At 43.9% G+C, this 17,667-nt stretch overlaps 2 protein-coding genes across 5 annotated transcripts in view; one reads left to right on the top strand and one right to left on the bottom strand.

Moving 5' to 3' along the window:
• Positions 1 to 17,667, top strand: part of LOC139812624 (peroxisomal leader peptide-processing protease-like) — a 61,432-nt gene that overhangs the window by 19,797 nt on the left and 23,968 nt on the right. The gene's annotated exons all lie outside the window — the stretch shown is intronic.
• Positions 1 to 17,667, bottom strand: part of Itp (ion transport peptide) — a 43,440-nt gene that overhangs the window by 18,588 nt on the left and 7,185 nt on the right. Inside the window, exon 1 of one of the 4 annotated variants that reach the window (XM_071777998.1) lies at positions 7,583 to 8,291. The exons of the other annotated variants lie outside the window; for them this stretch is intronic. The gene's annotated coding sequence lies outside the window, so the exon portion shown is untranslated. Of the gene's footprint in view, positions 1 to 7,582; positions 8,292 to 17,667 lie in introns of those variants that run through there. 4 annotated transcript variants of the gene reach the window in all.

The following is a 17,667-nucleotide window of genomic DNA, read 5'->3' as shown; positions in this document are numbered from 1 at the left end:
TCAGAATTAAAACGCACACATTGTGGCGATCGGCCAGGGCTAGGTTGTGCGGCGGTTCGCAATTAGAAAGATGCCCGAGACGAGATATCTCCCGCTTCATCCCCTTGAAAGTACGCCGCGCTCGCGTACTTTCGCGTCCCTTTCCGATCCTCTTTGCGTGTACTTTTACAAGTGCAACGAACATCGACATATGCTACTGGATATCTATCCCTTTCCATCCAACACTGTAATATTGTTTGAAAAGAGTCAGAGACTGGCCGCACATACGCTCTATCATTTTCTATGACGCGGACCATTTTGGTACACTGTTTAAATATGGATGGCGCAGTCCAGTAGTATTTGTCGATGGCAACGAACCTCCGCTCGTCGCTCCGCCAAGTTCAATTTCGGAGCGAGCCCGATAAATCCGACCCGAATGTAATTGCAGCCATACAGAATTGACAATTGATAAATCGTACGGGTCTTTGAAATGACAAACAGTGTTCTTTAATAACGATAAAACGAGCAAATAACTTTCTAAATGTAATGTAACGCCTGTCACTCTTTCGCTATACTATCAAGATTCTTATGCGGACGAGGCCGGGACTACTCCTTTTGCGTTCGCTACCCTGTACTTGAGCAGGCTCTCCAAGGCGAGACTTTCTACCGTCGAACTCCCGCGGGTTTTAGATCGAGCATGCACCGTGTACGTTCGCAACAGAGAGCCTTCTGTCTTCCTGCGCGCCGTGCACGCGGCGTGAATACACGTCGGGAGATGCGGTGCGAGCGACGGAGGTGGAGGAGAGGAGGGAGGGACCGAGGGATTCGCGCGATTTATTTACACGGTCCCCGGAGAGTACCTAGGCTGCGCGTCAGCCTCTAGAGATGCGTTAACCCCGTTGCGTTGGAATTCGCCAGCAGTCGTGTGCTCTTATCGGTCAGCGATATTCCGCGACCATGTTTCGTCGACATCCGAATTATCAAGAGCGTACGTCACGCGCGTGAGAAAAAGGCAATAAATTCCCGCGATACGCCGTGTCGTCTGATTTTCTGAGATCGACTGGCAATCTGGCGAAGATAATGAAATTACTCGACTTATAGAGGAGTTTGTGTCAAAAATATTGAAGACGTAAAGTCAATGCGCGCAGTAGTCTTTTTTCATCTAGATTTGTATGTTCCTTATTCTCCGATTTAAATATTTAGGATTTTTAAAATAATATCAGAAATAAACGATTTCTTTGCAGAAATAAACGATTTCATTGCTGGTCGTTCTATCGAAAGAATGCGCGTACTATCTCGCGTATATAGGGCAGAACCGGCTCTGTCGGCCGCATCTCTGCCGCACCAACTCTTTCTCATTCCACTCGTACGTCGCGTATGTACACACGCTGAAATGTTGCATCGCTATCGCTATAGTGGAGATGGCATCAAGAGGGATGGAGAGACATTCTCTAGAAACTTGGACCGCGAAAGGCCGCTTCCTACATGACGTCGCCGTATAATTTACCACGTATGATCCTTGTAACGGATGAGCGCGGGAAGATAATGCGACTCGAGAGGAAGATACATTAACATACTTTGCGGTCACGTTAATGATATATCTTCATTCGGCATTCAGAAAGTAAAAACGTTGGTCGATGCATCACCGAAGACGCGCGAAGAAATATTCGCGAGAAGATTAGCATATGGTCTTCGAAAATTATCGTGATCGACAACATTCTGTAGTTATAGTTTTAAGCGAAATTAAGCAAATTTTCATTCAGCCAGGAAAAAACTAATAAAAAAACTCGTAAAAAACCTGCTAGAAAAATATTTGAAAAAAAATAATTGAAGCAAACCGACCATTGATTGACGATTTTCCGGATTTTACCTTTTACTTTGGTATAACATTCACATGTCTACATTTTTAATGTCTTGAATTTATTAAAATTTTCTTCTCAAGACTTTTGATTAAGAAGTAATCTCTAGAACTTTTAGTCTGCGAGGACAGTGTCTAGATGGCAGCAGACCGAGCCAACGAGAGAAACGCACGGGACGGGTCTCCTCCGCGCTGCAAGGGGGACCGCGGCCGCACCGGCACCGTCACTACTACTACTTCGCGGCGACCGACCGACGGCCGCGATCGAAGTAGTGGGGTATACCGGTGTCCCGGCAGACAGCTTGGCGTCCTACGGTTCGCATTACGAGAAACCGTGCCTTTCTCCGTCTTTCGCCTCCTCTCGCTTCGTACTCGCCGCCGCCGCTCGCGGTACCGGATCTCTCGCGCACGACTCGCTCCGCTCTCGCGACGTCGTCGGCTCGGTTTCTCCCCGAAGGGAGTATCTCTACCCTTCTCGCTCCGACGATTCGTGCGATTTAAATCCCGCGTACACTCGCTTGGCGACGTATCCTCTTTAATTATAAAAATCTATTTTTATTTGAAAAGGGAAAAGGATGTACCGCTCATGATATGCGTGCACGTATTGCAAATAATTAAAAGATTGATATCGCATTTATCATTATTATTGTTTATTACTATTTTCAGTAATTAAAATGTTTTTACAATAGTAAGACTAGAATCGTAATGAAATTATTGATCTATTTAAACGAGATACAAGTTACGCTGGGGTAGTTTGAAGGAGGTAGTTTAGGGATTGACGTTTGAAAGAGAAGCAGCTACGACTTTTCTACGGTTAATTATCCATACAGTGATATGCACGTTTATGCTGAGAATGTTTAAATGAATGCGAAATGATCACGAGAGTCTAGAAAGATGTCAAGTAAATGCCATTCATTGGACGTTCAGCGTCGTTTGATACGTTTAAGAAGAGGTCGATTTCTCTCTTTTTGCCGTCGATGGAAGGCCAGCTGGTCGAGGTTCCGTTCGATTTCGACGAGCTATCGACATATGCGTGCCGAGCCGATGTCTCTGAGGAGTATATCGATCTGGCGCATAAAGTGATATAATGAGGAAATCTTTAAAAGATTTTCGACGTTTATTTTTCGACGACTTTTGTTTGAAATGATATGCAAATCGTTGGAAGCTCAAGGATAGATCCGCGCTGGTAATTCAAACAGCGGTAAAAGCGATCCAAGCGATCGAGATCGCTCGTGCGTAGAGGACGGACGTGAGATCACGCGTGTTCTTCCATGATTTTCCATACGTATATTCCGACACGTGTAATTTACGCCCGATCGAATGGCGGCGCGATACCGAGACTCCCCGAGAAAGTTTAAAACGGATAAATCACTCCGCGAGATGAGATAAATAATTGATCCGTAACGGAACGCGAGAGATGTATGTATATCCAGCGCGGGCAAGGATACGGCCAGTCGCCGTAATAGGTCTCGTTTCCTGTCTTCGAAATGTAGGTACGCGAGAGACGCTGATCGATGACCATTGATGGTCGTAGTAGAATCTAAAAATAGTTTTCAGCGACTAGTGTCGAGTGATTCTAATTCGAGCCGCTTGAGCGGCGTGAAACTTAATGACTTCAACGAGACTGATCTCTCGCCAAGTATGGTCAACCGATTAGCAATATCTAGAGGAGAATTATTTTCTTTTATATTTATAAAGCTGTTAATTTACTGCATTTAATATCAATGGTTTCGATACAAATTTATGTTATATGTTATGTTATTTCATAAATTGATTCTACGATTATTAATTATGATTATCGTCACTTTTACGATTACTAGTTACGTTTACTTTTAATTCAACGGCAAAATTAAATTATTTTGTGGATTTAATTAGATTTAATTTATAAAATTTAGCCGTTATCCGTTATATAAATAGAATCTCTCGCTGTATGTGTATCTCTCATATGCATTCTATGTGACACATGACTCCAATGATTATGCTTCACCTAATCTATCGATAGCGATAACTCGCGACCCGCGCATCTCGATTACGTTTTGCCGCGATTTTCACACGGGGGTCAATAACACGGAGAAACGCTCGCTCGATGCCTAAACATTTCAACGAGCGTTCTTTACTGAGAATACCCGATTGAGGAGCGGAATCGCGCGGCGCGTAAAGCAATTGCCGCGCGCCGCGCGACTCAACTCGTAAAGCAAACTATAAAACGTCACGCTGCGGTAAATGCATTCCCGTTCTCTAAAAATAGCAGGCGGTGTCGCGCTCGCAATGCCGATACGCGCTAAGTAAAGGACGCCGCGATATTTGCGGATCTCCCTGAAGATATGTCAGCGTTCAGAAACGGCGAGTGGCCTCCGGCCGAAGAAATTGCGAAATCTCTCTCTCTCTCTCTCATCTTTCTCTTTCTTTCGTCTCTCCTCTATGGCCGCGTTTGCTATCCGTGGATTTAATCGATCATAAGCCTCTCTGCCACGCTTCGCACACGCTCGCGGTTATTTACAGTATCATGGGCTCTCGTCCGTGTCTCACTCGAAAAGACATTCTTAGATGTTGGATATATTCGCGGGACTGCGATATGTTTTATAACTGTACAGCAAGCCCGATTAAAAATATGATAAAAACCATTAACCTTAAGATTAATAAGGATTAATAACGCGTGAGATGATTTTACCGCGTGAATTCTGTTACTTCGAATGAATCGAGTCAGTTATGTCGACGAAATCTTTTTCTTTTGTTACTGAAGAAGATAAGCCGTGGAAGACGAAGAAATTACGTCTTCCTTTCCGCGATTCTTTGGCGAACCGATCCAGTTGTCGCGCGGCGAAGAGATTACGAGGTCATAAAACAGTCGCACGCTCGACTTCTTCTGGATCGGCAGATGTTTAGGAAAAGGCCCGTTATGTCTGCATGGGGCCTACGGTCGTACTTCCGGGAAGACCACCGAACGCGTCAATCGTTGACTTCCGAGATCGTTTTTCTTCCGATCCTTCCTCGAAATAGTCGTCACTCGCGTTGTTCTAATCTTTTCATTCGCGCAAAACCGTCTGGAAGCACGTATTCGAAATTCGAAAGATTTTGAAAACAGCACAAGATCGGTAAACGATACGTATCCATTCTTTCCCTTCTTGATCGGAGAATGAATCGCGAGAATCAATTTCCCCGATTTTTCTTTTTACTGATCAGTTATTTGAATTTATTACACGTACACATAAATGTATATAGATTCGAATTGGTTATCTGTTTATAGAGATTTTACTCTGAAATTGTCGAAATCTGAAATTTTTATGCGTATTAAATCCCACGTCGAATGTGTTTTCTGTAAATCTTATTTGCAAGTCAATTACAGATCGTAATTGTTTTTCGAACATTTCATTAGACATATGAATTGTCTGTTCATAAGTAGAAGAAACGGAAATTAATCGAGCTTTATGAGTACGAAAAATAGGAATTCTTAGTCTCTCTAAACGATCGCGTCAGATACGCCTCGGAACGCGAATTCTCCACACCTGTTAAGGCGCCCCACCGCTGCATTTAGGCCATGTTTAACGGGCGCTAGCTTACATACCGGAGAAGAACACGCGAGTGAGCATGTATGTGTGTGTGCGTGTGTGTGTGTGTGTGTGTGAGTGCGTGTATGTGTGGGTCATCGAGGCGTGAATCGGCTGACGTTTGGCCCTCGCCCGGCTGTGCGAGAGCAAAAGATTCTCTGAATGAACTCTAAAGATAGACCCCGTAACACACGCCCTTCCCTTTCACCGTTTCGTCTCGCCTTCCTCCTCGACCTTTTCTCGAACGCTCTCTGCTTCCCCCCTTTTTGTCAGTATAAGCTGACTGAAGCTATATCATCTACCTTGCGCATCTATTCCTGCATTCATTCAGCGATTATTTTAATACAAAACGAGATAAGTCCGCTCTCCAATTGTTTCTGTAAACTAAACGCGTCGTCCCGTCCAAAATAAACGATTCTCATTTTTCAAGTCAAAGATTTCACGCAGGGAGCGTGGTCTATCCTGCGTGAGGATCGTGATGCAATGCAGCTGAAGATGATTTTAAAATTTCTGACGATGTTTGCGCGCCTCGATCCTGCTGCCTTTTTGTTTTCTTCTTTTTGTTGCGATATAGCGAGATTATACATTCTCTCGGGCCGCGGGTATGGGGGGCGGCTCTGCGCGGTCAGTCCCGATTTCGATCGCGGGGCCTTCGCGAAAACCTACGACGATCGATCTACCGCGAACGCAGGAAAAAATAGCATCTCGTCCCAGTGCTGCAGTGGTGAGAAACCCGCGTGGGCCGAGATAGAAGGACAAGGAGAACGAGTGACTGAAAACGAACGAGGAGGCCGCCGTGCGTGCGTGCGTGCGCGCGCGCGCGTTTAGCCGCGGTCCATGGCCGGTCACCTAGTGCATTGCGCGTTGCTCTCGCCTTTTTCTTCCTTTCCTTTTTACCGAGGCAGAGGAAAGAAACTTTGTTTGCGTCCCAATATAAATATTGACCGCTTAGAGGAAACGCTGGCGAAATTTATTAACTCTAGCCTTCGTGTGTAGACACTTATTATCGGAAATTGCACGTTGCTTATTCTTCAATCGCGTACGCCGCTTATCGCTTTCAGTTTTAATGGAAAAATGCGAAAACCTGATAAACGTAAAAGGAAATTTTTAATGTCGCAACGATGTCCTAATCGATGCGAAATGGATGTAATTACGAGTCGTGTCTTGGACCAAGACTACACGAGACGGGAATAAACATCGAGATGCCGTCCGCCACCCTTGATTTTACTCTCCAGCACGAGTGCGCAAAGGTCAAGTGCATGAAGGGTTAACCGCGCTCTTTAACACTTCAAATTACGCGCTTGCTATTTTAAGTGAAAGCAATGCGTGTTTCGTGAGGCAAGATAATATTTTCTCTATATCGTTGCAAGACAATTACGAGATACGAAAAATTTTATATTTTAATTTTTAGTTAAATAACTTAAACGCAAGAGTAGTAGAATAAATGTTCAGAATTTGTCGGACTTAAATAATAAGATTCAAAAGAATAAATTCTTAATTTATCATTTCAATTGCATCCTTGGGTAAAAATTAGTTTCTTAATTTCAATATATTTATCAAAGATGAGTTCTTCGGGAAGAGACAAAAATCAACGGATTGAAGTTGCGAAAAGCAGCGCGTTTGACACGAGTCGCCGCCTCGATCGTCGTCTATTCGACCACCTGTTTGCTTCTACTTCTCGGGTCTCGATTCGAGCAAGCGGGAAAACGCGAACGCGTCAAATCTCTCATTATTTTGCTCTCTCCCTCTTTCTTTTGTGTCTGCCAGGGGTCCACGTGAATACAGATTTTTTATCAGGACCATGTCAAGGGTCAATATAAATTCTCGACTTAACAGGTATTAGGATTTTCTAACGCGACTTTGATTTGTAAACTTTAAAAAACTTCAGAAGGAATGTCCACGTGGTTTATCGATAGTGTTATTTTTTGTTATTTTTAGAGCCAACACGCGAGTTGAGTTTAATTCTGGAAATCACGACTCTAATGGAACGGCAAACAAGTGAAGTTTACGGGTATCCGTCCTCGTGTCGCTGCATATAAACGCTACGCGTCATAAAAAAAAATATAGCTTACAAACTATACGTAACATCATGTCAGTATCATTATGTCGGTGTAGCTGATATGATCGAGATACGGTCGAGATGTTTCTCGAATTTCGTCCGCGGGAAGGTTTCAACGAGTGATGCAACGGGACTTACTTCGTTATTCGCTTTCGCACTCGGTCCTGGTTTATCTCGCGCTTTTGGATCTCCTTGGTACCCTCTCGTCGGTGGTGTCCAAAGGAAACTGGGTCCCTTTCTCCGTCTTATCTCTCTTACGTTTCCCTCTCTTTCCCTCACTGGATACTGGCGAATTAGGATTCCGGCTCTCTTTTCTCGCTCACTTTTGACACTCGGCCGCTTCGATCCTACGATTGACACGCGTCCCCGAACAATAGCTGAACGACGGCGAACACTGGACCGACGAACGCGTGGCTGGACTCCTCGAATCTCGCGGACGAAATCGAGTGCGTGTATACGTGCGCTTGCGGAAGAATCGCGATCTTTCTGATGCGGCGCGTCTCTTATCAACGCGTGTTATCTCTCAGGTTGATGGTCCCTCTCTGTCTCTCTTCCTTGCTCTCTATCTCTCGTTCTCTCTTTGCGGTGTCTGTGTACGTGAACGTGTGGTAAACGGCTCTCACGCGGTACGCGGTACTCCGGCGCTATGTAGAGGCGTGCGTGCGTATAGTAGTAGTCGTAGTAGTAGTAGCAGTAGTAACGACGGCGGCGGCGACGGCGACGGCGGACAAGAGAGATGCGTCGTCTCTCGTGGAGGTTCGAGCTAACATTAACTAGCGCGGACTGCAGCCGCTTATAATATGGCCCGACCGCGAACCAATGGGATCCCGCGCTTCTTGCCAGACCCCCACCGGCCCCCCGGACCCCTCTCTACCGTCACTCTATCGTCGTTCTCGTACCCCCCTCGCGCTGCTTCCCGCGCTTTGCTCCAGAGCTCTCCTCCTCCTCCTCCTCGTCCTCCTCCGCCACCGCCACCGCCACCGCCACCGCCACCGCCGCCGCCGCCGCTTACTCCTTCGCTCCCTGCGCACCCTTCCTTGCTGCGTCCACTCTCCCTTCGTCCGTCGTCCTCCGTCGTGAGAGAGCCGAGACCCCCCGCGTGTTATTCCCGATTGTCGTTCCTCCTTCGTCCTCTCATTTCTTTGTGCGTGTATATGCGCTCGTGTATCTCCGTCTCCCTCGGTCTCTCTACCGTCCGGACTCTCCGTACCGCGCTTTTTCTTTCTCTTCGTCCCTTTTCTCTCCTCTCGCCTTTCCTTCTTTCGCGTATATCCTTCCTCTCCTCCCTGTCACCGTGCGCATCGCCGTATCCTTGTCCGATCCCGTTGGCTCTCCTTTTTCCTTCCCTGCGGGGCCGCTATAGCGTATGCGGGGAGAGATAGAGCGAAACGATGGTGTGCAGATGGACAGGGACAGAGAATGAGTGAGGGAACGAGGCGAGGGAGACTCGCGGCGACTCTCAACATGGTGCATGGGTCGGGGACCGGGGACTCCCGGAACAAGCGCGCGGAGCCTCCGCCGCTGCCTGTAGCGTACTGGAGAACGCGCCGCGGTTACGCGAGCGCGAGTAGTGAATCGTAGCGCTACGATAACGAGAGAGTAGTAGACAGGTAGACGAGAGCGCCTCGGAAGAGCGTTACTTCTATTCCTTCCGTGTCGTAAATCTGACGTTCGTTATACTTGGCGGGAGGGGGAGAGGGACGCGTGATTTTATGCGTTCCATTTTCTTCCGCAGATATTTTTGCTAACTGACCCCGTTGTACGAAAGTTTATCTTGCGAGAGCGGATTCGCCAACTTATCTCGAGACCCGATCATCGGCGGCCACAGATTGGTGATTAAAGAACGATAAAATGCGCATCAGTGTGTACGATTAAATAAGTCAGTCGGCCGCCAGTACGATCGCGATAAAAATCGCACTGCGATTAAGACACTGTTACGAAATTCCATTATGCAACGGCATGATGTTCCGGCAATTATCGCATCGCGTGTGGGATGATTTGATTTAAGCGGAAAAGTGATTCGCAAATATCTCGGCCGCAAATTCGTCTATGTCGAAATAATAGGGAATTCCGCGGATTTAATGAGACCGAAACCGCTGCGTTGACATTTCCAATTTGTCTTCTTTTTTTTCTGCACGTGTAAAATTAGAGTCCCACGCGTCCCACGATCTTCTTTTGTAAGTCGCCAAAATCGAAGCCCCCCCCCGGTCATAAATAAATACCCAATGCGTGCCACGCTTTCACTCTACGGATTTCTGACGCAACTTTAACCGACATCGGCTAAGAATTCGGCGACAGAGAGACGGCTATTTCCTGCGATCCTATTTCGGCGGTAAAGGCAGGCAGAAGAATTTAAACGACCGTGAGGTTTGGGGCACACCGACGCCGACGGTTACGTTTGGCGCAAATCCGCTCGACGGTTGCATCAACCGAGAGAGCGCAGAGAGACGCTGATTGCGGATACGCGTGCCGTAGACGCGACACGCTATTAAGAATGTCGTGCATAATGACACGGTGACTTCTCTACCGTTTCCTTTTTCTTGCCCCCCTTGCCCGAGGCAACGAAAAGAATTCCAGAGGCGAGAGCAATTATTTTATCCGCTTGTCCGTCCGCCTAATTGACGTATTGCATTTTCATCTATGGTAATCGCCTCTCTGTAACCGGCTCGGTATCGTCTTCGTAAATGTCCCGCGAAGAACATAAAGAGCATGAATAAATCATCAATCGTCAATAAATACGAGCCGATAATCGCGTGCGCGAAGGAACAGTACCTGCGCAAAATTATCGCGCAGTTATATACGCGTGGCGCAGTTATGCAACCAAGTCGATTATTGTTTCGCGTTTTATTTTCAATTGGCAAAGAAAGGTAAAGGTTTTACGACATACATAAGCTAGTGGATTTTCCCGTCGAGAGACGCAAAAACTCGCATCCACGAAAATAATGAATTTTTTTCTGCAGGCTTGAATGAGCACTGGCGACGTATTAATAGCTCAACCTTGCTTCTCGTCGCTAGAAATTTAAATAGGCTTGATGCGCGTACGGGCGCAATATCGGGTGCACCTTGATTTATGTATTGCCGTGCATAATCGCCGGCTATTTCTGGCCCGCTTAGCGGCGGGCGCGAGATAAGGCTGATAGAGATAAATCTTCATTGCGGTTTTAAGGTCGATAACTCGCGACGTCGGTCGACGAGCGCGCGTTGCGGAAAGAGCGTAATAAAAGCGCTCGCGGGCGTAGAACTGAAAGGGAAAAGAAAATGACGTGCGAGAACGAGTTTTCGGATCGAACCATCGAGCGACAGCCAATAACGAACGAGTTTTACGCTACGAGCAGAACGAGAGAGATAAGACGATAAAATAGTCGGACGTTTATTATGAAAGACACTTAGGTCTAGTCGATTTGCCGCTTAAAATACCAGAAACAAATGCGCAACACTTTTCTTGACTGACAATGAAACAAACGCGTCAAACTTTCCTATCAAATTTTTCGATAAACAGAGAAAATTTCGTCGAGATATAATTTTGTTTACTGACTCAATTGTGTAACTGAGATTTAATATCGCAAGTTAAATCTTTGACAAATTAATTTTTACGTGAAAATAATATAAATCTAGGATTTTCGATAATAAAACCAGTGTTTCCAAAAATTAAATAAATTTTTCTGGGTATAAAGACAATTGAGATTATATTTTGTAAATTTAAGCTTTATAATTTAAAAATCCACAAACAATAGCGATTGGTTTTATCACTTTTTGAATAATCTGATACGTTTAAAAAAGGGATGACTTGTTTGTTCTGCGATTGCATTACCAGATTAACCTGTAGCAGTTTGAGTAAGCTTCGCGTATACAAATTCAAACGTGCGACTCAAACTCGGCCGGGCACTTTCCCGGCCGGCTTTTGCGTCGGTCGCTTTCGCGATTGTCTCAACGAGGCGTTCATAAGCACATTGCGAGCGAATTCCCACTTCGTGGAATTAATTCCTAAAGGCTCAATACTCGAGATCCCTGAGGGCTCTTTCCCTTTCTCAGCTAACCGTATTACGATGATCTAATCATTGGAGATCGATCAATTGTCAACCTTATCGCAGCTCTTTGAAATAATTCCGAAACCCGTTCTATAGAAAACGAAATTTTTTGTTCTCTTTTGGACGAATGTGTATCATGAAAAATTTCTCGTTCAAACTCAATGGTTTAATAATTTTCTGATGTCACTGAAGCAGATTTAATTCGGTGAACGGTATTTTATAAATAAACGAAAAAATTCTTCCCCAGTGACGTCTCTCTTAATTATAATACTTCTCATTGGAAAACACCAAAGATGAGTTTACCAGGGTGACGCAACGGATGTATCCTACGTAGCATATCCAATCGCGTGATCTCTGTTATTACCCGTTGAAACGTGATGAATGACGTTTGCGCGAAATCAGATAAGCGGCTCGAAGGTTCAGCATTTCTGGAAACTTGAAAATCTCTAGCGTGCACAAGACTCGCGAGAGTCGCTCGGCCGATGACGATCCCTTGTCGTCACAGAAGTTCACCAATTAATAACGTCGTGCGGCCAATTATTACGTGACGATCCGGGTTTTCTGGAGCCACGACGTTTTCTGCGAACTAATTTTTTTGTTTTCTCATCGTCGAACGTGATAAGACATTGCATAACGTTACCGCTTCGCGTTAAGAAAAGCTCGCAGATGATTCACTTAATTAAGTTGCTACGTAATGCACAGGGAGGAATCAATTAAGTGCAATTATATTATACTTGGTAAGTGTAGCGACCGATATTTCTCTCGTACGGAAAGCTACGAGCGATGACATATAGCTGGGGAATATTTTTCCTTATTGATGACTTGAATCTCTAACGTGAGTTACAGCGTCCGCAGCATCTCAAGGAGTTCATCCGGAATCGCTTCTTACGAATAACCGATTAGAACATAATACATTATAAAGAAAGAAAGAAAAAAGACAAATCTGTGTAATAGGATCTGCTAATAGCAATAAATTTTTCGTTGATAAACTTAAGTATCAAACGTCTGAGCGAACGGAGCTGAGGTTTAATCTATTTACATTATTCAACGTAAATTGTAAAATATTAACGCCAATGCGAAATTTATTAACAACTCGGTTAATTGATTTTTATTAGCAATAACTGTTTTACATCCTGCCGTTTGTAACGCGCACGTGGCCCGATCCGCACGCGTGCACGCGCACCTTCATTAACCTGTCGCCGAACACCGCAGATAAATAAAGAAGGTGTAACGTGAATATATATTTTTTCGATTTTTTTTCTAATTGCGAGAGTCATGAGATTAACGAGTCCACAGATCGCCATGGTCGTAAGAAGAAAGAAAAAAAGCCCGCAACGTATTCACAAATATTCGCGCATCGCAAAAACGTTCGCGGGAGTGATAAATTATATTGATGTGTGTCTCTCCGGTAGTTTGTCGAGTTTTTACCAGCGGTCGTTTTCCTTATTGTGAACGCACATAATTAGAGAAACGACCGTTGACAAGAAATCTATAAACGACTGAAGACACATCGAATATCATATGTATCGATTATGTCGGTCGTCTACATCGGTTTTACAAAATAATCACAGATTTGAAAGACGATGTTCTTTTTATTCGTTTTTTTTCTTAAATAACGAAAGTTTGAGGAGTCAACAATGGTCATCTTATATTAATAGGACACCGTGTATTAATCCGCGAACGCGGAACCTGACCGATTGATGTATCAACGCGTTGATTGCCTCATCCTCGCTCGGCCTTGCGATGAAAAAACGCAGCGGATAACTGTATTTCAAGTTTCCTGCGATTTCTCGTTGCTTGAAGGTACCGCTATAACACATCGCGCAAATCCTGACTAGTTAGACCATAAAATGTGTCGAATATTTTAGAATCGCGCCTTGATCGTAACTATAGACCTCGCATTTAGCCAGCTGTCAGTTTAAGGTAATAATGTAATAACTGAATAATTAACAATTAAAGCTGTCGTTCGTATAACACTTTGAGCATTGAAATAGCTATAAAATACACACATATTATATTAGTCATAATTAAGTTAACCACCACGCGTCGCCAAAACTATCCCATAAAAATTTAAAGATATTATAATAAAAATCTTAATTAGAATGCAAAAATAAATTAAGAATTATATAGAGATAGGCCGTTAACTATATAAGCAGCGAATGAGTTTCGTTATGGAATTACTGTCGTTATCTCCGAGTAATTGGATGGAGTTAATCGTCGGCAAGTTAAAGCTCATTTCGTGTAAAATAACATGCATGCGAATTACTCGCGACATAAATAGTTCCGCCATCACGATCGGTTCGGCCACGTCTCCACCGATTTATCGATGTTGCACGGAAAGTCGATCGTGGGTGCAAGAGATCCAATCTTATCCTGACTTCCTCCTCCAGATACGCACCGTCAATAACGGCAATAAGGAAGGAATACCGCGGCCGCGTTACTTTCGTTTTGCGAGGCCTTCTACGGCGCATTAACCCGAGCTCGTAGGGTTTATTCCGGCGACAAGGTTGAGAATCGATAAAATTAAAAATTCAGATGTCTGAGGAATGAGAGAAATGAGATATTTCACGAAGAGATCTGCTGTGTGAATGCAAAAAATAAAAATTTCTGACTTTGATAAATAACATTTAATTGCTCCAAAAATGTATAAGAAAAGAGTTATACATCGAGGCTCTAGAATTTATATTAGTAATAAGATTAAGGATTGATTTTTAAACACAAAAACAGAAAAAATAAAACTTGAAATGTCATATTGAGATCTGATAAAATAAGTAGCTGTAAACATTGAAAATAAAAATTTTGAATGTCTAGTTTCTGTCTCTTTTGAAATTAATATTTGATTGTTTTAGAAAATGATAAAATAAAATAATTTATCTCAAATTTATATTTTGAATGTTATAAATATCACCACAAATGACATCTATAATTTATTACAATTTTATTAAGTCTAGTATAATTTCTGATAAAAATTACTCCTAATTTTTCAAACAAAAAGACGCATCGACAGTTTTTTTTCGACTTCTGTTGAACCTTCCTGCCTTTTGCGACTGCGACTTATCAGTTGAATGGCAATCGAGCTGAAATCGCGGCGTGCTTACCTTGTTTGAGATCATAGCGCACATATGTTGGTGAACGAGAGCGGTGAGAGGCTCGGCCGAGAAAAAGCACGTCGCCAGCCCACCGGAGTCGCAAGCGCGCGTAAACTCGCGAGCGAGGTTCGGGCCAAGTTCCAATTCAGGTTCCCACACGTGCCTTTTCACGCGCGTTTCTTTCACTTTTTCCCCAAGAGATATTATTCACTCCCCGCGCGTCCACTACCGTTCTAACCCGCGGAATATGAACCCACGTCGCGTGAACTCGAGCCTGGGGAAAGAATTCGTCGACAGTATACGCGCGCGCTTTTTCACTACGCGCTCCTCGTCGTTTCGAGTCTCACGAACGATCTCATCATTCCCGAAAGAGTCACGTAACGCGCAGGTTCCTCGAAAGATTCCCGCTCTTCAGTTCACCACTCGCGAGAATATTCCTCGAATTATTTTCCAACATGGGGGAAAATCGCGCGACCGGCCTCCTGCTCATTATTATAACGCGCCGATACTTGTTCTCCATACTTTCCGGTGCTATGTTCATCTGCCTAGTTGACCAAGTCCCGAACTCGCGATCAACGTCAACTTCTGCATAAAAAAAAGGAAATCACGATTCCCAGAGACGTGGTCAAGTTACAGCGTCAACTGACACTGTCTTTGCACAAATGAGATAGAGATTTCTCGCAATTAGGACTGCATTATTTTGCGCAGAGATGGTTGGTCGAGTTGGTCGCTCGCATAGGAAGAATCTTCGTATCAGGGACCGCGTACGAGTCCGGACTCTCTTTCTCTCTCTCTCTCTCTATCTCTCTCTCTCTCTCTCTCTGATGAGTTATAATGTCCGTATCCGTGCCAGTCGGCGGTCGGTCCGGCCGATTTTCTCACGCCCACGAAGCGCGCCTGCAATCGCGCGAGCAACCGGATCACGTAGTGCGGAAAGAATTTAATTCGCCGAAAGTTAAGGAGCTCAAGCGCAACGTTTGTTTTGCGCACCCATTCGTTCAGACTACTTTTCAAAATTGTTTTGCTCTTGTTGAGAAAAATTCTTCTAACTTGATTTAGCGACACTGTCAAAAAATATTTTTTTTAAGAATCTCAAAGAAGTCACCACGAATGCACGATTATGACGCGCAATGTCATCACCAACTTGCGTTCTCTCCTTTTCGAGATTTCTTTTGCGTTCTTTTTTAAAACACAAGTCCGACGGCAAATCGAAGTCTCGTTAATCGAAACATTTAATACGTCATCGATGTGAAAATCTTCACCGGAAATTCGGTTGTCTCAAGAATCTGAGGATCCGTATTGCGATAATTTCCGAAGACGCAAGTTTTGATAGCTCCACAAACTCCGAACAGCTCCGTTCTGACGGCACAAAGCATATACGCGTGCAAACGATTTCCGATAATTCTCCGTATCTAGGAAAATCTCGTCTCCCTCGGCGCCGTAATTCTGAGACACGTGACGCGGACGGCACGCGGAGGACACATATAGGTTTGGGCGATCTCGCGGATGCGCGGCTGTCGAAGCCGAACCAGGAGATCCGGCGACCGCGACGAGCGCTACTGACAGCTTTATTCGCCGTGTCATGTGTTAGGGTCCTGCATCGGAGAGTATGTATGTGGGCTTATGTTTGCGAACTCTCCTCCCCTCGCGTGGCGTGCCCCTTATAGGTACAGGGCACTTAACACAGTTGAACGGGGGACCCTCTCGCCGGGCGACGTGACGGGACGTTAACGCTCTCGCTCCGCAGGCCCAGCTTCCGCGAATAGCTTCTATACGATTCAGACGACCGGCCTGAATCTGTTTGTGCTGGCGCAAAGTCGCAGAAGCGTGTCGCGTCGACGACAGGGGGGAATTTCGGGGGAGGTTTAGATAAAGGAGAGAGAGAGAGAGAGAGAGAGAGAGAGAGAGAGAGAGAGAGAGAGAGAGAGAGAGAGAGGATAAGACTTGAAGGGATAGAATTTCGGCGAGTTGAACGTGCGACGATGTAAACACGTGGACACGCCAGTGAATGAGCGGGCATCGGTGAATGACTGCTGGAGCTACGTTTATCTCTGTGTGATACTTAATGTGATATCTTTATAGCGTTATCAATTTCTAAATATAACATAATTAGAATGTGAAGCGATTATTCACTGATGATAATTAGGCAATATTATTTTAATAATGTTGTTTTGAATAATTTTATACAAGTTACTTGACAGTTTAATTTTTTGTTTTCCAAAGTTTTACTCTTGGACTCGCATTTCGCCGTACTACAAATATGATTCAGTCAAATATATCAAAGCAAGGAATTTTATACGTTGCATACGTCATTACGTGTCGATGTCAATCATCTACGTGATAATCTACTGACTAATATTTCCGGCGAAGATATATGTGGCGTCGCTCGTAAGAAATTCGACCTCACCATTTAACTCCACGACTCGCGCCACGCTCTTCGAACATTTTTCTTTCACAAGAGCATTTCGGAAGAGGATTGTCGTACGCGTGGTTAAGGAAATTGTAAGAAGAATAAAAAATGTTAAGAATTGCATAAAATTTATAACATAAGCTCTTTTATAAATAATATCAGCATGTGAATTTTTTTGGATTTTTTCACCGGTTCGTATTTTAAGAACATTTCAAGTTCAAGGGTTTTTTAATGGGTTCTCTAATGGAGACTCGATGTTACATCAGTTATCAAAAAAATAATTATTAAAAATATTAAGGACTAAATAAATTTATGTTTAATATATAAAGAATGTTATATTAAAAATGTTTTCAAAATTGAAAAATGTGTCCGCATGGTTTTCTTGCAATATTAAAATGTGCACCGCGGTAGTAATTAATCGATATATTAATCGATATCGAAAAAAAGTATTTAACCGAAATTTGCTTCAATAGGATAACAAAAACTCAATACAAAATAAATAAATTTTTTATCTTCTTTTATATGTCATATCTCAAGTATGTTAGCTTCATAGTATGTTTGCTTCAAGTATGTTGGCTTCAAGTATGTTTGCTTTGCTGTATAAAATACACACAGAGAGTTATGCGATAAAGCTTTAACTGTGACATAAAAGTGACATTAATAAATCTTGAACTTTGCTATAAATGTTCTTAAAAA

This window comes from Temnothorax longispinosus, chromosome 5 (assembly GCF_030848805.1).
Source record: "Temnothorax longispinosus isolate EJ_2023e chromosome 5, Tlon_JGU_v1, whole genome shotgun sequence".
Classification (NCBI taxonomy): Eukaryota; Metazoa; Arthropoda; class Insecta; order Hymenoptera; family Formicidae; genus Temnothorax; species Temnothorax longispinosus.
This window is presented reverse-complemented; position numbering and strand designations above follow the sequence as displayed.